The sequence below is a fragment of the Lepus europaeus genome, chromosome 10 (assembly GCF_033115175.1).
Source record: "Lepus europaeus isolate LE1 chromosome 10, mLepTim1.pri, whole genome shotgun sequence".
NCBI classification, from domain to species: domain Eukaryota; kingdom Metazoa; phylum Chordata; class Mammalia; order Lagomorpha; family Leporidae; genus Lepus; species Lepus europaeus.
The window spans coordinates 47,466,435-47,491,538 of record NC_084836.1 but is presented as its reverse complement, the minus strand read 5'-3'; the positions used below and the strand labels follow the sequence as shown (position 1 = coordinate 47,491,538).

At 37.1% G+C, this 25,104-nt stretch overlaps 1 pseudogene; it reads left to right on the top strand.

The window, feature by feature from the left end:
* Positions 1-12,942: 12,942 nt before the first annotated feature.
* Positions 12,943-14,769, top strand: LOC133767436 (glutaredoxin-3-like; annotated as a pseudogene).
* The last annotated feature ends 10,335 nt before the right edge of the window (positions 14,770-25,104 follow it).

The window sequence follows — 25,104 nt, the reverse complement described above, 5'->3', positions numbered from 1 at the left end:
GTCACTCTGCCTTTTAAGAAGATGAAAATTAACACAAATTTTAAAAAATAAAATGCTAAGTTATCATTAGAAAAATCAAGATATCATGTTTAATTTGATTTACATTTTGATACATAATGATACAAGAAAAAAACACTTTCTAAATCTAAAGTTAATGGATGACTGGTTTATTATGCTAAAAACTATTTTAGATATTTCTCTATTTTTCAAATTTTCATTAATTTTTACAATTTTATTAATTTTACAATTAATTTAACAAAATATTAAAGTGTTTTAAAGTGCTGGACCACAAAATATGCCTAGTATCTTTAACTCAGTTGACCTTACACTTTTTACCTAATAAGTAATTTATTTACCTAGATACTTACATAAAATACAAAATTAGATTGACCATAGCTGTCTTTTGAACTTTTTGTTTATATACAGGCAAAACTTTTAAAACTTTAAAAACATTTGTACAGTCATGATGCCTCTCTGTCTTTAAAATACCAGCTTTGAAAATATTCCTGTTTTTGGTTACAGACTGTGGTTCACCTTACAAGAAGAAGTGTCTGTAGGAACAGCTGGGCACAGATGCTTTTGCATCTGTCCTGTAAAAACTTAATCTTTAAAGCCAAGATTTCTAAAACAGCTTGTGTGTTTACCAGAGTTTTAAAATTAGAGGATTTTTCAAGGAAGAATGATTTTTTAAAAAATTCTTTATGGAGATTTTAATTTATTCAAGCATGTCTGTTCTCCAGAGGTTATTTAAACCTTCATAATAATCCTTTCTAATATTTTAAACTCTTTTCGGGGAATCAATCTTCATATTGAACTTAAATCCTTCGTGCAATGGTTAGAATTGCTTCTTATTTTTTTATCTCCTCTGGTGAAGATTCTCTATGTAAGCACCTTTTAAATGCAGAATTTTTCTAAGAGTTATTCTCCTAAAATGTAAGATAGACACTACGGATAGCAGGCTTTTACTTTTGGGTTCTGAAATGTAATATAATTATTATCTATTCAAAAAATAATATTGAATGGAGAATTGATAAGTGAGAAAATATTTGATCTAGCTTCATAAACAGATATTTAGAATTTTTTATTACTTTCATGTTTAATAATTCATCTACTTTGTTGAACTCTTTACTATGGGTTAATCTTATGAGTATTAGTAAGATGAAAACAGATTTTTATAAAAATTAAGAGTAGGAATAAGTGAGGAAGGAGGAGGAAGTGTGAGAGTGTGGGTGGCAGGGAACGTAGGGTGGAAAGAATCACTACATTCTTAAATCTGTATATCCAAAATGCATGAAATTTGTATACCTTAAATAAAATTGTCTAAAAAAAAAATCAAAAGAGAAAATTTGATCTGCCTGGAGGGACACTGGTTGGCACAGATGCGGACCATTATTTCAACGTCATCAGGCTGAAGTGGACTCCCCCACGACAGATGCTGAAGGGCAGTAAAGAGGCAGGACGCTTTGTTCTCCCCTTTCATACTAAATTTAACAAAATCTATAAATAGAACATTGTCTTATAGAAGAGATAATGGGAAAGAGAATTCCATAATTACAAAGGTAAGGGGATATGATATTTTAAAATACTTTGGAGATGTTATTAAAACATGGACAACTTCTGCATATACAAGGAAAGTTCCAAAATTTATGGGCAAATTAAATTAAAATCTGTTTAATTTTGGTGTAAATTTTTTAAATATATGCACAATATTCTCATAGTTTACATTTTCCATGAACTTTTTGTTAAAGATTTATTTATTTATTTAAAGGCAGAGTTTATTTTTCCATTTGAAAGTGAGATGTTCCATTCTCCAGTTAACTCCCGAATAGCCACAACAGCTGGCTTAGGCCAGACCTAAACGAGGAGCCAGTAATTTCATCCAGGTCTCCCATGAGAGTGGCAGGGATGCAAGCAGTTGGACTGTTTTCTGCTGTTTTCCCAGGTGTATTAGCAGGGAGTTGAATCTGAAGTGGAGCCACCAGGACTCAAACTGGCACCCAATATTGGATGCCAGTCTTGCAGTGGAAGCTTAACCTCACATGCCGGTGCCTTGCATGAACGTTTTAAATTACTTCGTACAAGTTTAAGAAACTCAAAAATTATGCTAAATGGAAGAAACCAGATACAAAAGGGTTTATACTGTGTGACCCCATTTCATATGAAATATTCAGAAAGATAAATCTATAAAGGTAGAACAAAAATTATCAGTTGTTAACAGAACAGGAGTGGAAGGGAATGAGGAGTAAAAAGTTATGGGAGGTGTTTTCCTCAGATAATTTAAAATTTTTAGAATGTGAGAGCTGGTGGTTCGCCAACACTGCTAATAATGCCACTGAATTAGATATTTTAATATGGTCCATTATGTGTTATGGGAAGTTCATTTCAATAAAATTGTAGATCCTCTTGTATTATATATGAATATTTGAATGGTGAATAATTTGTTACTCTTTCACTACTCACTGAGCATTTCTTAACCTCTTTTCTACAGAAGGGGGTGAGCAGTGAGAGGGTGAAATCAGCTGGAATTGGACATTATTTTAAGGAAAAATAGTTTCTAATGTAAAACATTCCATTCTTTTATCAAATTATAGAAAAATGGGATATTCTTTAAAATTTTTCCCCAGGCCAGAAACATGCTATCTTATTTATATTCTTCTCCTTTTGGTATGTTTAGTTTCCCTTTATAAAGAGCTGGAAACCAGACCCCAAAGCTATCTTACTAGTTTGAAGTAATGAGTGGATATGAGAAATTACTTTTGGATTCAGTCTTTCAATACCACCCACCTCCTTCTGTTCATTTTGTGGTCATCAGCTCATCTTCTCTCCCTTGTTGAAGATGGAAGATGTGGTGAATGGAAAGAAAATCACTAACATCTCCCACTTACGGTCTCAATGAGACATTTTAGCCAGGTAATCCATTTGTTTCAAGGTAATGTGATAGATTTCCTATTGATTTGACACCACAGTGGTACAAATCTTTCTCCAATCTTATCTTCTTACATTTTATGACTAATGAAAGAAAGTATAAAATTCAAAATATATCTTGGATATGCTAGTGATACAAGTGGTATGTTGTCCCAGTAGAGGGAAATTTTGTGATTTATTCTAGTAACAATAGGCCTGTTACAGTTTTCAGAGATTATTCTTCTAGCACACATTGCTAATGACTCAATGCTACTAGGTTTTCTGAGTGAACATTTGAATTGTTCAGTTTAATAATAGATTGGATCTTGTAAATCAGTTTATCTTTTCACAGATGGCTCCATCTCTTTGGAGCATTTTACTGATAATTAAAATGATGGTGTCTCCATTGACATTCTGTTATTTGTGATGCATATCAAGCATTTAAGAATTTTCCCTCATTATGTGTAACTTTTCAATGAATCATAGAGAATGTATAGATATGGAAAATGTAACTATTTGAGCCTAGAATGTAACTGCACATTATAAATGAACACATTATTTTCTGCAAAGTGTAATTTATAACTAAATTTCAAGGATTGAAAATATACAGTGTAAAAATCAAAGAAAGAACAGACTTTGTTCTTTGTGAAAATTAACCAAAATTTGTTTCTTTTGCTACTGAAATGATATCACCTATGATGCAAATCATCATAGCAATAACCTGTCTTCATGAAGTTTGTGACCAAATTTTTTGACATTTTTGCATATTCAAAACTTTGTTTAAGATTTTATTTTATTGAAGCTCACAGTACAAAGATAAAGAAGAAAAACAGAAGATAGAGATCTTCCATTCCAAATGGAAGATCACGCACCAAATATCAGTAACACTGGAGCTCTGCCAGGCTGCAGTCAGGAGCTTGGCATTCCATCCAAGTCTCCCACCTAGATGGCACAGGCCCCAACACTTGGGTCAGCCCAAACCTTTCTATGGCACATAGTATGCAGTGGGACTCAATAAATGTTAATTAAATAAATAATGTTCAACTACAAATAATATAAATTATATTATCTTAAATCAATATACTTAGCTCTAGGTAATTTAGTCACCAAATATTTGTTCCATGATTACTATGTGATAATGAAAGTTCTAAGTATTAAGAATGTAACAATGAACAGAATGAAAAAAATATATATATATATTTTTTTTTTGACAGGCAGAGTGGACAGTGAGAGAGAGAGACAGAGAGAAAGGTCTTCCTTTGCCGTTGGTTCACCCTCTAATGGCCGCCGCGGTAGCGCGCTGCGGCCGGCGCACCGCGCTGTTCCGATGGCAGGAGCCAGGTGCTTATCCTGGTCTCCCATGGGGTGCAGAGCCCAAGCACTTGGGCCATCCTCCACTGCACTCCCTGGCCACAGCAGAGAGCTGGCCTGGAAGAGGGGCAACCGGGACAGGATCGGTGCCCCGACCGGGATTAGAACCCGGTGTGCCGGCGCCGCAAGGCGGAGGATTAGCCTGTTGAGCCACGGCGCCGGCTGAAAAAAATATATTCTTATTTAGTTTATATTATAGAGGGAAATGTTTATATATAAATTGAAATTTAATATATCTGTATATAATTATATATATTTTATTATTTCATTAATGCATAGTGATATATAGATATCAATATATATGCTATTGATCATATATATGATTATGCCACATACTATAGTAGATAGTATATACTATACATGAAAATAAAACCCAAGTAGGAGAAAGTTTTGGAGTGTTAGGTTGTGGTGAGATTATAGACTTTAGTGATATTTTAGTACAGATCAGAAGGAGAGGAGGACTGAGGGAAGAGAGTTAATGCCCAATGAAGGGTTTAAGGCAAATATAAAGTTGGAAAGGAAAAGGAAAAAAATAAAGAAAGATAAATCAAAAATTGGTCATAAAAATTGGTGTTACATTCAGCTTAGGAATGAGTCCTATAGATCAGCAGATAGTCTGTTTAGAAATTCCTGGAGGGAAAACTCAAAGAAATACTTTCCAAATTGTTGATTCGGATGCCTTTCATGATTCAAGTGAAAAGAGTGAGTTCATTTTTCTTAACACTTTGCATGCCTTTCTAGTCCATACTACTTCAGGTCTTCACCTACTCTGTCCTGAGCCATTATAGTTAACTTCTTTCTTCAACTCCTCCAGGTACCAACTCTAATAGTCTGATATGGTAATTTCTTCCGTACTAAATATGTGCTATTTGCTTTGTTTCTCTTTTGGTAGTGAGCCCCTCTCTTTGAAATATTGTTGAGAGTAACTGTTGGGGTATTGCAGTTCCAGCCTCATTCCAATCCAACCTGCCATGGGACTCACATGAGTCCTCCATCTGTCAGCTATCTGACTGGCCCTTTGCTGACATAGCAAACTCAAGCTGACAGCAGAGAAGTGTTCTTCCATGCAGAAGTCCCATAGACCACAAAAACAAAATTTATCCCCATCCCTCCTAATGTTCAAAATGATTTATTTGCTATTGAACTACTTTAATATTACTTTTTACCACCTGTGTTGTAAAGAGCCTTACCAAAATCTGTGGCTTCTCAAGTTCCTTATTTAAATGGCACAGTATTTTCATACAATCTATAAAATCCTCTCAAATTCTATGAGTTCTCTATGGATTATTTTATGATACCTAACACAAAGTACTTTGCAAATAGTTATTTGTATCAGTTAGTGAATAATGGCAAGAAAAAAAATGTCTGCACATGTTCAGTATAGGCACAATTTTGCTTTTTTAAAAAATATTTTGGATTAGTAGTTAGTTGGATCTATGGAGGTAGAACACATGGATAGAGAGGGCTAACTCTAAACACAATGTCACTCAGAAAGCTTCACTGAATCCCTATTACCTAGAAAATTGATTTTCCAACTTTTTTTTTTCTGGCTTTCAAATTTTTATGCACAATTTATGTAAAACTTACTGAAATGATGCAGAATGTGTTGAGGTAAGGGGACTGAGACCGCATTTTCACTGCAGGCTGACTTTTCTTTTGCTCCTGGAAGTGGCCCCAAATGTATTCTCTAAGAATCCATTCCCTCCATGGAGTATAAATATGGAGAATAAAATTCAGCAACTTGAGTCAAAAATTCAAATTTATCCATAATCTAAGTTCAAAGTACCTCTTGTGTCCTGTATTCTCCTTTTACATGTGTTTTCTAATGAAAATGGATTGACAAAAGTCATTGCTTATTCTCAACTCCCACAATTATTTAAATATTTTCACAAGCGATTTCATTAAAACAAAATTCTATTTAACTTAAATTTCATTTATATGTGGCTATCCTTAACATCTTAACAATTCTACTTTAACACCATATCACATAAATATGATACACTACTTTACCTTATATTGCACACACAGTTCACTTACACAATTTTATACTTAGCATTTTCACATCTGATTTTTGACTGCCATGAACATTTTCATAAAACATAATATACAGAATATACAGAATATTTGTGTCTTGCCACTCTGCCAAAAAATACATATGTTGAAATGCTAATTCCTGTTGTGGTGATATCTGGAGTTGGGACCATGAGAAAATAGATCTTAAAGGCAGAAGTTTCAAGGTAAAATCAGTGCATTTAAGTTGGGTACAGCATGAGAGAGCTTAATTTCTCTCTCTGTTCTTCTCTACCATATGAAGACACAGTAAGAAGATAGCTATCTGCCAGGGAGCTCGGGGCTCCTCACAAAAATCCAATCATGCTGCCACACTGATTTTGAACTCCTCTGGAGGAAAGAGATTTCTATTTTTTAAGATAGTCTATGATAATTTATTTGTTTTCATAGTTTTCAGGATTAGTATATCATTGCACCCAAACTGAATAAGCAATTTAGAACTGAATTATATTGATATTTGACTTATTACAATATCATGTTTGTAGTAAAATCCCTGAAAAAATAGTATATAATAGGAAGAAATCCATTTATTCTGAAATGTAAAGCAATAAAAATCTTATCATACACAATGACAAAAGCTATCCTATTTATAATCCTGATTTTATTTTTTACAATCAATTATTAAGACTACCAATAAATACTTGAATTCAACTTGAAAAAATAACACTAAACTTTTGACAGATTTTCACTACCACATTTATGTACTAAATACAGCACTCCCAAATCTTTCTATTTACTGATTGTGCTCACATTTTTTACAATGGACAGTTGATGCTGAAATTTCCATTGAGGCTGCAAATCAAAAAGGAGTAGAATCCTTTAGTATATGTTTAATAATATAAATATACACGATTTCTCTAAACACTGGGTACATTCTTTCTGATTCTTCTAAAAACATAGGCATCTTTCCACATCCTTCATTTTTTAGAACACATATTTTTTTTCTTGAAGTTATATAATTATTTTAGTGGAGTCCCCCCTTGCAGTAGTTATGTGACCATAGTCTGAGAATATTTTTGAAATTTAAAAATATTTCAAAATTAGTAAATAATATGACTTACAAAGCATAAGCCTAACAAATAACCCATAGGATTTTTGACTTTGTGATCATAGATCCCTTAACTTTTTCATGATAAGCTTATTCACTAGAATTTTCATTTCTATGATTCAATAAGAACAATGCTAAGTTTGTCATGTTCTATCCAAAAAAGCACATATTGAAACAAACTATTCAGAGGAAGATCTAAACACTATTGATAGAATTGAATACATAGAAGAGTATCACTGATACAATTGAAGGGGAAAGCTAAATTCATGTTGTTCGATTAGCCAATGCAACAAATAATGTTAACATAAACTCATGTTCTCTTAACTACAATGTCATGACAGTATATGAAGTTACTCAAGTAAGCAAATTACTTAAAAAAAAAACAGCTGGAAGTATAAATGTAGAAACTAAATGCATCTGGTTAAAGGAACTAAAATGTATTTTCAGAATAAATGTCAAATTTACTAGAGGCTATCAATCAACTATCGAAAAGCCAAACATCTACCAGCAAATGAAAAAAAAATTAAAAGTTCAGATTTTCCAAATTTTAGCTCAGTATGTAGGTTTTTATATAAAGAGAAAAGACTATTGAACTCAAATATCTAAGAAAATTGATATTTTTACCTTAAATACATAACTACATTAATAAACAAACGACAGGCTAGCTGTGTTAAGCCACCACCTTTGATGCTGGTATGCTATATGGTCATCAGTTTGATTTCTGGCTGCTTCACTAATGATCCAACTCCCCGATAATGTGCCTGGGGTAGCAATGGAACATGGCCCAAGTATTTGGGCTCCTGCACCCATGTGGGAGACCTCGATGAAACTCCTAGCTCCTGGCTTCAACCTGGCCCTGCCCTAATAGGTAGAAGTGTTACTTAAGAACAGATTATCTGTTGCAATTGAGACAGGAGAGGTCCACAGAAGAATATCATGGGATACTTCTTCTTGTCTAAGAAAAGATAGCACAAAGTATTTGTGGCAATACAAATTCATATTGCTAGAACTTCAGATCACAAGTCCCAACACTCAGAAAATACTGAATCTTGGACAGAAGTATAATTACTCATCATAACCTTCAAAAAATCTACAGCTTTGCTCCTCTATCTTGACCTGTTACCACTGAGACCTCAAATACTCTCCTTTTTCATGAATCATTACTGCAATATCTCTAGTTGTACCCAAATGAAACTGTTTCAGGCTATTCATGGCATGTATTCACTTCTTTCATTTATTCCTCCTAAAATATCTCTATTATCATAATTTCATTTACAAATTATTTCTTTCATAAAATGTTTCAAAGAGGCTGATTGTTCATTGTTCCTACTACTATTATTTACATAATACCATTTAACTTGTTTATGAAACCATTATCCACTATCTTAACCACTAGATTTTTTTAAAGGAAATAAAATGGTTAATAGTACTACAGTTCCTATCCTCATTAAATTTATAGTCTAGTGGAAAAGAAAGATTAATGTTTATAATCACACAATACTAGCTATCTACTGAGTGATAATAATGTTGCATTGCAAACAGACAACAAAGCACAGTGGGGCAAAAAATAAGGGATTATTACTCACTCCTCTAAGATGCATGAGTAGGTACCTTTGATCCCCAACCTGACAAAGTTCTCTACTTTATGGACTCAAGGAATTATGTTGGGCCAACTTACTTAATGTTGATAATCTTATTTTAAGGTCCATGCATTTTATTACATCAGTAAAGTCCTATTTGCCATGTAATAAGCACGTTCACAGAATCTGGGTATTAAGGAGTGATCAGCTGCTATAGACTCTTTGAATATAACTATCTATGTGCTGACTGCCTTAGATTTGTGTCTCTCCCTAATGTAAAATGTCTTATTCTAACTCAAATTCCCTAAAAGTATTCTCCCATTAGAGTATCTACTCTAATTTGAAATCTCATATCAGCTCAGAGGGCCAGATCTCCTTCTTTAAATCATGAAGATAAATTCTTGGCTGTTTAATTAATTAAATTCAACTCATTAGACACAATGTTTCTCTGTCTATGAATCTATGAAACTAAAAGCATAAGTTAACTTCTCAACATACAATAGTGGAACATGCATAGGTAATATTCAGTCTATAGATCATGGACATCCTTGTTGAAAAAGTGAGAAAATGGAGTCAATGTTACAAGGTTACTATTCAATTTTTCATTATTAGAGTAAAATATCTGAGACAGATACATGATGAAAAAAAGGTTCATTTTGACTCATAATTCTGCAGATGCATGGTTCATAGGCCATCCTGGTGATGGCCTTCTTGCTGGCAGAATCCCAAGGCAGCCCTGGGCATCACGTGGCAAGACACAGGAAGAGTGAATGAATGTATCTGTGACCACTCTGCCTATTCTAATAAGGCACCAGGATTCAGTCAGTGAGCTGCAGTCTAGTGAATTTATCTAATTGTAATCACTTCCTCAAAGTTACATTAAGTTCCTGCCCTGTTACTGCCTCATAATGGTAATTCAATTTCAATGTGAATTCTGGGAGACGAGTCATATACACAGCATAGAGCCAAGCACAGAACCAAGGATGAAGCTAAACAAACACCATTTAGTTATAAGGAACTGTGTAACACTTAATCATTTGAGATACATTCTGATCTCACGGCTCCTCATTTGCAGTGATCATTCCTTCTTCATGAAAAGTAGCTTCAATTTACTGTTGAGTATTTTTTAAGATTTATTTATTTATTTGAAAGTCAGAGTTATACAGAGAGAGGAGAAACAGAGAGAGAGAGAGAGAGAGAGAGAGAGAGAGAGGTCTTCCATCCGATGGGTCACTCCCCAGTTGGCCACAACAGCCGGAACTGCACTGATCCGAAGCCAGGAGCCAGGAGCTTCTTCCTGGTCTCCCACACGGGTGCAGAGGCCCAAGGACTTGGGCCATCTTCCACTGCTTTCCCAGGCCACAGCAGAGAGCTGGATTAGAAGTGGAACAGCCAGGTCTCAAACCAGCACCTGTATGGGATGCTGGCACCTCAGACCAGGGCATTAACCCACTGCACCACAGTGCTGGTTGGTATAATATTGTGCACCCATATTTGTTTTGTGTTTCTGTTAAAATGACTAAAGACAATGCCATTAAACTCTCAGAGGATCTCGGCTTGGTTGAATGGAACTGAGTAACACCTGTTTTCTCTTCGAAGATGGTTTGTGTGATTGAACACTTGTACCTCTTCCTATCTTGAAAGATTAAAAATTATCCAAATATCCATATCCTGGATATTATAGACTTCTTCCTTAATTTATATATCTTCTCTTGCATTTTCCTGTAAGAAGAAACTATGACACAATTTGAACATGTTGCTTAGTAATATCCTTAGCCAAATATCCAAGTTCATTATTCACAAGTATCAACATAAGTGTGGTACACCATTCCACTAAATTTTCTGCTTCTAAATAACAGGAGTCCCTCTTTCCCACATTCCCAATAATCTATTCCACAACTACTTGAGTGCTTACCAGTGATAGCTTTGTAGTTCAGATTTCTATCAACTGTTAAAACAAGTTTTCTTTATGATAGTAGATTTTCACTTTCTTCATAACACAATAAAATTCCTCATACTCTTAAAAGTCTTCTTAAAAAGATTTATTTTATTTATTTGTAAGGCAGAGTGACAGGGGGAAGACATAAACAGAGAAGGGAGACACAAAGAGAAAGAAATTTCCAATCTACTAGTTCACTCCCCAAATGGCAATGGCTGGAACTTGGCCAAGTAAAGTCAGGAGTGTAGAACTCCATCTGGGTCTCCCAGGAGGGCGGCAGGAGCCCAAGTACTTATGCCGTCTTCCATGCTTTCCCAAGCACATTAAATGGGAGCTGTATCAGAAGCAGGACAAGCCTTGAACTGACACTCCGATAAAGGATGCCAGTGCTGCAGGTGGCAGCTTAACCCACTGCTCCATCATTCTGGGAATTCTTAAAAGTATTTAATGTCCTGCCTCTCTGTGTGTGCCTCTCTTTCTCTCTCTGTGTAAATCTGACTTTTAAATAAATAAATAAGTACATAAATAAATAAATAAGGGGCCGGCGCTGTGGCATAGTGGGTATAGCCACCCATATGGGTGCTGGTTCGAGTCCTGGCTGCTCCACTTCTGACAGCTCTCTGCTATGGCCTGGAAAAGCAGTAGAAGATGGCCCACGTCCTTGGGCCCCTGCACCCATGTGGGAGACCCTGAAGAAGCTTCTGGCTCCTGGCTTTGGATTGGCTCAGCTCCGGCCATTATGACCATTTGGGGAGTGAACCAGCCGATGGAAGACCTCTCTCTCTCTCTCTCTCTCTCTCTCTCTGTAACTCTGACTTTGAAATAAATACATAAGTCTTTAATGTCTATTTTCCTACTGATAATGTTTTCAAGGCATTCTATATTTTTGTTTTTTTCTCTAAAATTCTTCCAGACTCTTTCCTCTAATGAATTCCAAAATGATGGTCACATGTTAAGTATTTATAATTGTGGCACCCCAATTCCAGATACCTAAATCTGCATTAATTTTCTTTTGCTATTGTAACAAATATATATAAAGTTTTATGCTTGAAAAAAAATCACCATTTTTATTTCCACTTTATCGATCGTAAAATTCAGGTATGACATCATCCCCCTGTGTTCTCTGCACGGAATCTCACAAAGCTGAAACACAAGTGTCTGCAGAGCTGTGTTCTCTCCAGAGGCTTTGGCATAATCCAGTTGCAGCTACATTCAGGATATTGGCAGAATTCATTTCTAGGCAGTTGCAGGATTATAGTCTCTCTCTCTTTTTTTGTTTTGGTTTTTTTGATGGCTATTAACTGAGATCCTCTCTCGTCTCCTTGAAGTCACTGTTTTACTTGTCATGTTCTTCTTGTCTTCAAAACTGCAAGCAGTTGATCAGGTCTTCCTCATATTTTTAGATATGACACATTTCTGCCACCATCTCTAACTCCAGTTGGAAGAAATTTCTCTTATAGTAAGGGTCACTTGAATACAATGAAGCCATCTGGATAATCTCTTTTAGGTGCTCCATCCTCAGGTCCATGATATTAATTATAACTACAGAATCCCCTGGATGGGGTGAAGTGGTTGTCCTGAACCTGCTGCCTACCACACAGTCCTTCCTTTACATTCTGATAAGTAGCAAGATGGATTATTTCTGTTCAGGTTGAGCAATCAGTACAAGCCAAATGTAAAATTTTAAACATGTGGGAAAATGAAAACAGCATTTTTGATTCACAAAGAGAGATCAATTTCCAAAATATTCAGTAAAATAAAAACCACATTGAATTGCAAGAATTTTGTTTTCTTTTAATTCCTGTCACCCAGAAAGTCAGTGGAATAAAGCAAGCAATTTCCTAACCTGCCACCTGTTGTTGAGATATTACTTGATCCTTGGTCACGCTAGGGAGAAAACTGATCAGCATTAACTAATCCACTGGTCAATGAAAGTTGATGAAGGCTGATAAAGGTTAAAAACATGAGACACAGAGAATAGGTGTTTGACAACGCAAGCAGTGGTACTGCATTCTGAAGCACTGGTACCTATGACTACGCAGGTGAGGTGGGAGAGGAAGACATGAAATGAAAAAGAAGTGTTATGACATGAGTGGTAAGAGTCAGAGGAAGGAGTCTCATTTCAAGCTCAGTATAGTAGTAACTGCTGTGGCAGGGATACTGGAAAGACGACTCCTACAATGATGCCATTTCTGGTGATGCTAATTACATCATCTCACACAGCATTAGAAGAGGAATCAGAATAAGTGGCTTAGCATGGTGAATATCTCAACAACAGGTGGCAGGTTAGGGAATTGCTTCCTTTATTCCACTGACTTTCTGCATGATAGGAACTGGCTCCCTAAAATATGATATTGGAATATGCCCCCCTTAAAGTTACCTAAAATCCCATCTGGGTCGCCATATGAAACCGGACTATGGGGTGCCATATGATATCACCACATGCTTATCAATAAATTCCCAATATTAGTAAGCCTGTGTGGGTTCTTGCCTAATATTCAGAGAAGAATTCTGAATAGTGGCATAAATGAACGAGGCAGCATGGTACATTTTTAAGCTTTTATTCAGTGAGAGAAATGTACAGGAGAGTGAGGACTTTATCTAAAAGAGGGATAAATCTGGATTCATACTGAGTACAAGGAGCCAGGAAGAATGGGGAAGGTGGCCCAAAGGCCACATGCCCTGGCAGCACTGGCAAAAAGCCAAAGAAAGGAGAGAGAGAGAGAGAGAGAGAGAGAGAGAGAGAGAGAGAGAGAGAGAGAAGAGGGAGGGAGAGAAAGAGAGAAAAGGTGAGAGAGAGGGAAAGTGACAGGGAGCGGGAGAGGGGAAGGGAAGGAGGGAGAGAGGAGGATGGGGAGAGAGAGAAGGGGAGAGGGAGGGAGGGAGGAAGGGAGAGACATGTCGACTGGGACGTGAAGGCAGCGGCGGCAGTGGTGGAGGTCAGCTCTGCCCAGCGGTCTGAGGAGCTGCTGCGCCTCAAAGCCAAATCCCTCCTTGTGGTCCACTTCTGGGCACCATGGGCTCCCCAGTGTGCACAGATGAACGACGTCACGGCAGAGCTGGCTAAAGAGCGCTTGCAGGTTTTGTTTGTTAAGTTAGAAGCTGAAGCTGTTCCTGAAGTGTCTGAGAAATATGAGATTAGTTCTGTTCCCACCTTTCTGTTTTTCAAGAATTCTCAGAAAATTGACCGGTTAGATGGTGCACATGCTCCAGAACTGAGCAGAAAAGTTCAGCGGCTCCTTCCCACCCAGCGCTAGTGAGCGTCCCAAGGAAGAGCTCAGTGTTTGCCTGAAGAAGTTGATTCATGCTGCCCCCTGCATGCTGTTCATGAAAGGAACCATGCTGTGGTTTCAGCAAGCAGATGGTGGAGATCCTTCACAAACACAACCTTCAGTTTAGCAGTTTCGATATCTTCTCGAAGAAGTGCGGCAGGGCCTCAAAGCCTACTCCAACTGGCCTACGTATCCTCAGCTCTAGGTTTCTGGAGAGCTCATAAGGAGTTAGAAGCATCAAATGAACTAGATACAATTTGCCCAAAAGCTCCCAAGTTAGAGGAAAGGCTCAAAGTGCTGACAAATAAAGCTGCTATGATGCTCTTTATGAAAGGAAACAAACAGGAAGCAAAATGTGGATTCAGCAAACAAATTCTGGAAATACTAAATAGTACTGGTATTGAATATGAAACCTTCGACATACCGGAGGATGAAGAAGTTCGGCAAGGGTTGAAAGTGTACTCCAACTGGCCAATGTACCTTCAGCTATACGTGAAGGGAGAGCTTGTGGGAGGACTGGATATTGTCAAGGAACTGAAAGAATATTGTGAATTGCTGCCTATCCTGAGAGGAGAAAATTGATAGGCGAAGCTGATGCCCGACTGGTGCCAGGAGTCTAATAATGGTGGAGCAGTTCATGATTTAGTCCTCAGAAGTGGACTAGGAATAAGAAGACGCTGCTTACCCAGTTACGCTTTGTGTATTTCACAGGGCCATGCTAAAGAAATGTATGTTAGGTTTTTTCCACCAAAAATAGAACGCAATAAACATCTTCAGATTCAGTTAAAAAAAAAAAGTCCCCGTCATGCCACCGCACACCATGTCCCAGGCTTTTAATCCACTTCCAAAGGGGAGTGGTTAATTCACCTGATTGGCCTGTGGGTACACAGGTGTGGCCAGGTAGGGGCATGAGGTCACAAAGAGGCGTGGTGAAAGCGTGGTTGTCCAGCTCACAAACCTAATCAATTTTAACCTGTATGCCTGCCTACAATATTCCTGACCTAATTTCATTTGTGGCAAATAACCCCAGTGAGATGAAACATTTCTGCAGCAGTGAGGAGTTGCCTAGTACATGAACTCTGTCTGCCAGAAACTTTTGTATTATGACCTGTTGGGGAAAATGAACTAGGAACTTATTTTCTTTGTATGTTTTTGGATGTAAATCTACCGGTTCCTCATCTAAGAGGAAGTTAGGAAATAGTCACTCAATAGGTATGGAAATAGAACTGAAATTGTTCATTTGTTCCACAAGTATGTGAGGGAAACCATATGGTTGTATCTTCAATAAGTGAATTTTTTTCTCACGAGTAATCTAGGTAAGAAAGACCAAGCAACATAAAAAGGATCTGCCAGCTATTGTGTGGCCGAGATAACATGTTCCTCAGATAAAGGCACACGTCTCTAAGAACGCAAAGTTAAGCACATGAGGAAATGTAAAAGTCGGTGTTGGGCAGAGAGGGAGAGATGGGTTTTGGTTTCTTTTCTAAACTCCAAATAAATAATGAATGGAGAGATGAAGATGAAAATTAACAACTGTCAATCAAACAGTTGTTGCGTCAAACACCTCTCCATTCCCCAAAACTTTACCATTTCAATAAAACTTTTACGAATATTGTAGAAATATAGTTTACAATGAAAATAAGCTAACTATATTTTTCATGTTAATAAGCCACATAAAATGTTTTTGTTTATAAATAATATCAAGAAGAACTCTTGAATAATATATAGGCTGCTTAAGGGAAAAATCTCAAGACCAAACTATTTGATGATTGACATACAAATAGTTTTAAATTTATTCAATATATAGTTTTAAATTTATTCAAGTTATATGACATTGTTACCCATCTGCTATAAATAATATATCTGTTTATAAATAATATCATAAGGAACTCAAATAATGTATAGGCTGCTTAAGGGAAAAAAGTCTCAAGACCAACTATTTGACAATGGACTAAGGAAGTTAGTTTTTCTTTTTTTTAAAATGTATTCAATTTATATTACATTGTTACCCTTCTGCTAAGAAATGCCTGGTGGTCCCCTTTGCCTATAATATAAACTCCAAGGTCCCAACCTTTACTGTTGCCCTTTACTGGTGCTGAACTTTACTTTCTGATATACTCTGTCAAACAGCTGCATAAGACTCTATTAGTTCCATAGACAAGGCATTTCTCTTCCTGGTAATGTGCTGTAATTTGCATGGAATGATGTTCTCAAACCAACCACTTTAAGACCTATATTAATAACCCACTCCTAAAATTTCTTCAATAATCTCAAACTGAATCATTTCTATTTCTCTGTACCTTTATCATATGTTTTCTATCTTACTTCTGGATATAATGCCTATTTTAAAGATGCATCATAAAGCAAACAGGAATGAACATTCCCTTTGAAGTCAGACTACTGGGTTCAAATATTGGTCCTATTATTATTTTCCTTTATAACATAAAAACATCTATGTAAATATTAATGATTTATAGAAATATTAGGAGTATTAAGTGAAATATATATAAAAGTGACAATTCATAACTGTTGGTATACACTAAATGCATTTGCTTTTCATTGAAAAAAATGCATTTTTTTCAAACTTACAAAAATATAAATAACTAATTCACTTGAATATAAAATAAACTCACACTTTGTTTTTTAAACTTGTGATTTGCTTACTTACTAGAAATAGTCCTATGCAACCCCTCACTCTGTTACTTCCACAAGGCAATGAATGAATTAAGCATTTATTCCACATTGATGGTAAGTGCCTTGGCTATATAACTTGTGTGTATTTGAAAATAGTGGAAACCACTGCTGAGTGGAATTTGACAAGCACAAGACAGACAGAGACATTTATCATTTATCTTAAAGGAGTAGGTGGGCATCCCCTTGTGCACCATGATTGGTCACAGTAAAACATTTCTAAGTAATCACTTGGGAAATCTCTGAGAATTCTAGTTTCCTTTCCTTCATGTTGGCTTCAATCCTCAAAAGCATACAGAGAGGATTAATTTCATAAGTACACAAAAGATGTTTGAGATCATCTAGCAGTTTAATAGAATATTTTTATAAAATATAGGTTGAAAGATTTTCTGTATTTCTGTGTTATAACTTGAATCTCTTTTTCTTTGTGTGATCAACTCAAACAAAACCCAATAAGAAGTCTCAAGATAGGTAAACTATATTTTCAGAAATTGAGTAAGTTGTTAGTAGGAGGAGTCAGTTGTGTTAGTAGGCAGTCAGGGTGGTCTCAATAGAATTTGGGGTGTAAAATATTTGTTCCTCAGCCAAAATGTTTTCTCTAACAAGAACAAACAGCCCTTCCTCCTTCCTTCTGAATCTCCAGATTTACCATGAGAATAGCAAGAACAGTTTATTGTGAGAACAAGTTACCTACCCAACCCTTCTGGATGTTTTTTTGTTTTATCCTGAACAGGCCAGACAGGTTAGAGAATTGTAAGTCAGGCCTTTTGATGGGTTTTGTCCCCACCTGGTAACTGACTACTAATCTGATTGTCAAGTTTTTTTCCTTCAAAATTGTACTTAAAAAACCCCAATACTAAGAGGTTTTTTGGGTTTTTTTCCTCACTTGGAAACCCCCCTTCATGCCATTCATGCTGGAAGTCTTTGACTCTAATAAATCTCTTTAAATCTCTCTGCTGTCCACTTGGAAATTCTTTTTCCATGTGAGACAAAGAACTGAAGTAATAATAATTTCTCTACCTCCATTTTCCTAAACATTTCGCAAAAGAGGAGGAGAAAGAGAAACAGATACAGGAGTTAGGAGAAAGTAAAATATAAACAAAAGTTTACTTGAGCATACGTCTAACCTACTCTCTCTTACCTGTCCTTTTCATTTCTTAGGGACTACAGTCATAACTGAGACATAATTGAATCATTCATTACCTGTCATCTTACCAATTCCCTCCCCTCTTTCATTTCAAAGCTATTTAGATTATAAGTCACTGACATTTAGCGCATTGCTTAGCTAACAAATTTTAACAACACGGGTCACTCTGGGAATATCTTTCAGCCTAATTATATCCTTTCATTCTCATATTTTATTTTCTTTGATTCACTGCCACAGATAAGCTAGCTGTCATTTTTGTCATCACAGTACACATTTTTCATGTTTTTTCTGTTTTCTTACATCTTAATAAAACTGCCAGATCTATGTTAAATATACTTGTTCCATTAGTTATCAAATAGTCTCCTACCATGGCTTTTTAATCCTTTATCAGTCATTGTCAAATTTAATTTTATATTTTTCTGTATTTTCCAGACCTTTCTTCCATGATGCTTAGTCTCCTCTTTGGGATTTTCTTATCATCTTTCTCAAGAATATTGAACAACAATGAGAATTAGAATTAGCACTTTCCTGAGATGTGGTATAAACAGATTATAAAGCTTAAACTGGCCTCCAGGCATATTTCACATCATTATCCATGAAATATCAATATAGGAGGGTTGGAAATTTTCAAAAGAAACAGGAATCTCTACCAATCTCCCAGAAGATCAAATCATATAAAGATACTTAACAGAGATAACTGAACAAACACATGGATGATTTAAAAAAAAAAAAAAAAGCTGAAAACGGCAAGATGGCAAAACAGGAAGGAAGCACACTGATAGTCTGGGAAGAGACAGTTTAATAAAAGTGGAGATACTGCAGGTTCAAGGAAGAGAAGGGGAAGAAACAGCAGAGGAAACTCTTCTGGAACTAGTGATTCACAGTGGACCTGCGTGGAGGCTGTGGGAGCCCACGGTTCAGGACACCAGCGGCAGAATCAACACACCAGTGCTGGAACGCGAGGTGAGCCAAACCTCAATAGACCGAGACAATGGCGGGCAAGCGGGAAGAGGAGACTAGAGGGAACCAGGCTTGAAACCCCGTGGGGAAAAGTTCACCAGGCTATCTAGAAGAGAGAGGAAAAAAAAAAAGTAACCGATACCCACACGAGTTTCTCTCTATCCGCTCACCTCTCAAAGGTGAGCAAGACAAAGAGCAGTCAAAATTTTGGACATACACCATAAGCGGGGCTACCTCAGGTCTGCACCAGACCTCAGCCAAGCAGAAAAACCTGACTTTAGGGGGGAGTGAAATAACAGGAGATTAGGACCTAGTGAATGTGTGGTGCTAATGAACTGAGACTGTGAAAAAAGAGACGGTGGGGGAGAGAACTCACAGAATTCACGTGAGTACTCTCCAGAGACACTACAATTCTGTAACCTTGGCAACCCAGTGGGAGACTGCAGGAGAATTGGAGCCCACACTGAGGGCAGCACAGATTTCCTGTGTGGTCCTTGGGAAAGAGCTTCTGATCGCTGGCTCCTTTGGGTATATCATTTGCCTGCTAACTTCCTCCAATTCCATTCAGCTGTGTGGAATTAATTCCCTTTTGAATCAAAAAAAGAAAGCTGGCCGGCACCGTGGCTTAACAGGTTAATCCTCCACCTCGCGGCGCCAGCACACAGGGTTCTAGTCCTGGTCGGGGTGCCGGATTCTATCCCGGTTGCCCCTCTTCCAGGCCAGCTCTCTGCTATGGCCCGGGAAGGCAGTGGAGGATGGCCCAAGTCCTTGGGCCCTGCACCTGTATGGGAGACCAGGAGAAGCACCTGACTCCTGGCTTCTGATGAGCACGATGCACCGGCCGCAGTGGCCACTGGAGGGTGAACCAATGGCAGAGGAAGACCTTTCTCTCTGTCTCTCTCTCTCACTATCCACTCTGCCTGTTAAAAAAAAAAAAAAAAAAAGAAAGAGAGATTTACCACACCTAACCTGGGAGTGTCACCTTTGGCACACCCTTAACCCTGAGGAACCAAACAGAACTCTCAGGCCACACCCATCTCAAGCCTCTAAGGCTCCATCAAAAGCAGACAGTCCACTTAATACAGTCATAGTATAACAAGAAAAAACACCACAGCAAGGAAAGGAGAATCCAAAGAATATCTCTACAATGCCAAGCAACAAATGCAAAAACCGAGGAAACAAGAACAAGGAAGACATTATGACACCCCCAAGTGAACTAGACACCCCAAGCCAAGATTATGAAGATGATGAGATGGAAGAAATGCAAGATACGGATTTCAAAAAATTTATGACAAGAACAATTAGAAGTGTTCAAAAACAAATGCTTGAGCTACGGAATTCCTTACTGGACAGGATAGAAAATCTCCTTCGAGAAAATGAAATCTTAAGGAGGAATCAAAATGAAATGAAACAACTAGTAGAAGAGGAAAGTGTGATAGTGAAGAGAAATCAAAATGAAATGAAGAATTCAATAGATCAAATGACAAACACATTAGAGAGCCTTAAAAACAGAATGGGTGAAGAAGAAGAGAGAGTATCGGACTGAGAAGACAGAGCACAGGAAAGTATACAGTCAAACCAAAGAAAAGAAGAGGAAATTAGAAATCTAAAAAATATTGTTGGGAATATACAAGATACTATTAAAAAACCCAACATTCGGGTTCTAGGAGTTCCTGAAGGCATGGAGAGGGAGAAAGGATTAGAAGGCCTTTTTAGTGAGATACTTGCAGAGAACTTCCCGGGTTTGGAGAAGGACAGAGACATCCCAGTACAGGAAGCTTATAGAACCCCAAGTAAACATGACCAAAAGAGATCCTCACCACCACACGTTGTAATCAAACTCACCACAGTGAAACATAAAGAAAGGATTCTAAAATGTACAAGAGAGAAATGTCAGATTACTCTCAGAGGATCTCCAATTGGACTCACAGCAGACTTCTCATCAGAAACCCGATAGCTAGAAGGGAATGGCGAGACATAGTGCAGGTACTAAGAGAGAAAAACTGCCAGCCCAGAATATTATATCCTGCAAAGCTCTCATTTGTGAATGAAGGTGAAATAAAGACCTTTCACAGCAAACAGAAATTGAAAGAATTTGTCACCACTCGTCTAGCCTTGCGAACGATGCTTAAAGATGTGTTACACACAGAAAAACAGAAACACGGTCATCAATGTGAAAGAAGGTAAAGGAAGGAAACCTCACAGCAAAAGATCACAGGAAGCTCAAAGCATATATTAGAAAATATCTTTGGCAAATGGCAGGGCAAAGTTACTACTTATCAATAGTCACAGTGAATGTTAATGGCCTGAACTGTCCAGTTAAAAGACACCGATTGGATGATTGGGTTAAGGAACAAAACCCATCTATTTGCTACTTACAAGAAACACATCAGTCAAACAAAGATACATACAGACTGAAAGGGAAAGGCTGGAAAAAGATACTCCATTCCAACAGAAATGAAAAAAGAGCAGGCATAGCCATCTTAATATCAGACAACTTTAACTTTAACAGAAAAACTGTTAAGAGAGACAAAGAGGGGGCACTATATAATGATTAAGGGATCAATTCAACAGGAAGATATAATGCTTATCAATGTATATGCACCTAATTACAGAGCACCAGTTTATTTAAAAGATTTGTTAAGGGACTTAAAGGGAGACTTAGACTCCAATACAGTAATACTGGGGGACTTCAATGCTCCACTCTCAGAAATAGACAGATCAACAGGACAGAAGATCAACAAGGAGACAGTATATTTAAATGACACTATAGTCCAAATGGATCTAACAGGTATCTACAGAACTTTTCATCCTACACATAAAGAATTTACATTCATTCTTCTTAGCCGTACATGGAACCTTCTCTAGGATTGACCACATACTAGGCCATAAAGGAAGTCTCAGCAAATTCAAAAGAATTAGAATCATACCATGCAGATTCTCAGCAGACCATAAAGGAATGAAGTTGGAAATTAGCAACTCAGGAATCCCTAGAGCATATGCAAACACAAGGAGATTGGACAACATGCTCCTGAATGAACAATGGGTCATAAAAGAAATCAAAAGAGAAATCAAAAATTTTCTGGAAGTAAATGAGGATAAAAGCACAACATACCAAAACTTATGGGATACAGCAAAAGCAGTGTTAAGAGGAAAGTTTATATCAATAGGTGCCTACATCAAGAAATTGGAAAGGCACCAAATAGATGAGCTTTTAATTTATTTTAAGGATCTAGGAAATCTGCAGCAAACCAGACCCAAATTTAGTAGGACAAGAGAAATAATTAAAATCAGAGAAGAAATCAACAGGATTGAGTCCAAAAAAATATTACAAAAAATCAGCCAAACGAGGAGCTGGTTTTTTGAAAAAATAAACAAAATTGACATCCCATTGGCCCAACTAACTAAAAAAAGAAAAGACCCAAATCAATACAATTAGAGATGAAAAAGGAAACGTAACAACAGACACCACAGAAATAAAATGAATCATCAGAAATTACTACAAGGACTTGTATGCCAGCAAACAGGGAAGTCTATCAGAAATGGATAGATTCCTGGACACATGCAACCTACCTACATTGAACCAGGAAAACATAGAAAACCTAAACAGACCAATAACTGACACAGAAATTGAAACAGTAATAAAGGCCCTCCCAACAAAGAAAAGCCCAGGACCAGATGGATTCACTGCTGAATTCTACCAGACATTTAGAGAAGAACTAACTCCAATTCCTCTCAAACAATCTAAAAAGCGGGAATCCTCCCAAATTCTTTCTATGAAGCCAGCATCACCTTAATTCCTAAGCTGGAAAAAGATGCAGCATTGAAAGAGAATTATAGACCAATATCCCTGATGAACATAGATGCAAAAATCCTCAATAACATTCTGGCCAATAGAATGCAACAACACATCAGAAAGATCATCCACCCAGACCAAGTGGGATTTATCCCTGGTATGCAGGGATGGTTCAATGTTCACAAATCAATCAACGTGATCCACCACATTAACAGACTGCAGAAGAAAAACCATATGATTATCGCAATAGATGCTGAGAAAGCATTTGATAAAATACAACACCCTTTCATGATGAAAATTCTAAGCAAGCTGGGTATGGAAGGAACATTCCTCAATACAATCAAAGCAATTTATGAAAAACCCATGGCCAACATCCTATTGAATGGGGAAATGTTGGAAGCATTTCTAGTGAGATCTGGTACCAGACAGGGATGCCCACTCTCACCACTGCTATTCAATATAGTTCAGGAAGTTTTAGCCAGAGCTATTAGGCAAGAAAAGGAAATTAAAGGGATACAAATTGGGAAGGAAGAACTCAAACTATCCTTCTTTGCAGATGATATGATTCTTTATTTAGGGGATCCAAAAACTCTACTAAGAGACTATTGGAAGTCATAGAAGAGTTTGGCAAAGTAGCAGGGTATAAAATCAATGCACAAAAATGAACAGCCTCTGTATACACAGGAAATGCCACGGCTGAGGAAAAACTTCTAAGATCAATCCCATTCACAATAGCTACAAAAACTATCAAATAGTTTGGAATAAACTTAACCAAGGATGTTAAAGATCTCTATGATGAAAATTACAAAACCTTAAAGAAAGAAATAGAAGAGGAAATCAAAACATGGAAAATCTTCTATGCTCATGGATTTTAAGATCAATATCATCAAGATGTCCATTCTCCAAAAAGCAATTTATACATTCAAAGCAATACCAATCAAGATACCAAAGACATTCTTCTCAGATCTGGAAAAAATGATGCTGAAATTCATATGGAGACACAGAAGACCTCGAATAGCCAAAGCAATCCTGTACAACAAAAACAAAGCCTGAGGCATCACAATATCAGATTTCAGGACATACTACAGGGCAGTTGTTATCAAAACAGCATGGTACTGGTACAGAAACAGATGGATAGACCAATGGAACAGAATAGAAACACCAGAAATCAATCCAAACATCTACAGCCAACTTATATTTGATCAAAGATCCAAAACCAATCCCTGGAGTAAGGACAGTCTATTCAATAACTGGTGCTGGGAAAATTGGATTTCCACGTGCAGAAGCTTGAAGCAAGACCCCTACCTTTCACCTTGCACAAAAATTCACTCAACATGGATTATAGACTTTAATCTATGACCCGACACCATAAAATTATTAGAGAGCATTGGAGAAACCCTGCAAGATATAGGTACTGGCAAAGACTTCTTGGAAAAGACCCCAGAAGCACAGGCAGTCAAAGCCAAAATTAACATTTGGGATTGCATCAAATTGAGAAGTTTCTGTACTGCAAAAGAAACAGTCAGGAGAGTGAAGAGGCAACTGACAGAATGGGAAAAAATATTTGCAAACTATGCAACAGATAAAGGGTTGATAACCAGAATCTACAAAGAAATCAAGAAACTCTACAACAACAAAAAAGCAACCCACTTAGGAGATGGGCCAAGAACCTCAATATACATTTTTCAAAAGAGGAAATCCAAATGGCCAACAGACACATGAAAAAAATGTTCAAGATCACTAGCAATCAGGGAAATGCAAATCAAAACCACAATGAGGTTTCACCTCACCAGGGTTAGAATGGCTCACATTCAGAAATCAACCAACAATAGATGCTGGAGAGGATGTGGGGAAAAAGGGACACTAACCCACTGTTGGTGGGAATGCAAACTGGTTAAGCCACTATGGAAGTCAGTCTGGAGATTCCTCAGAAAACTGAATATAACCCTACCATTCAACCCAGCCATCCCACTCCTTGGAATTTACCCAAAGGAAATTAAATTGGCAAACAAAATGCTGTCTGCACATTAATGTTTATTGCAGTTCAGTTCACAATGACTAAGACCTGGAACCAACCCAAATGCCCATCAACAGTAGACTGGATAAAGAAATTATGGGACATGTACTCTATAGAATACTATACAGCAGTCAAAAACAGTGAAATCCGGTCATTTGCAAGAAGATGGAGGGATCTGGAAAACATCATGCTGAGTGAATTAAGCCAGTCCCAAAGGGACAAATATCATATGTTCTCCCTGATGGGTGACAACTAACTGAGCACCAAAGGGGAAACCTGTTGAAGTGAAATGGACACTATAAGAAACAA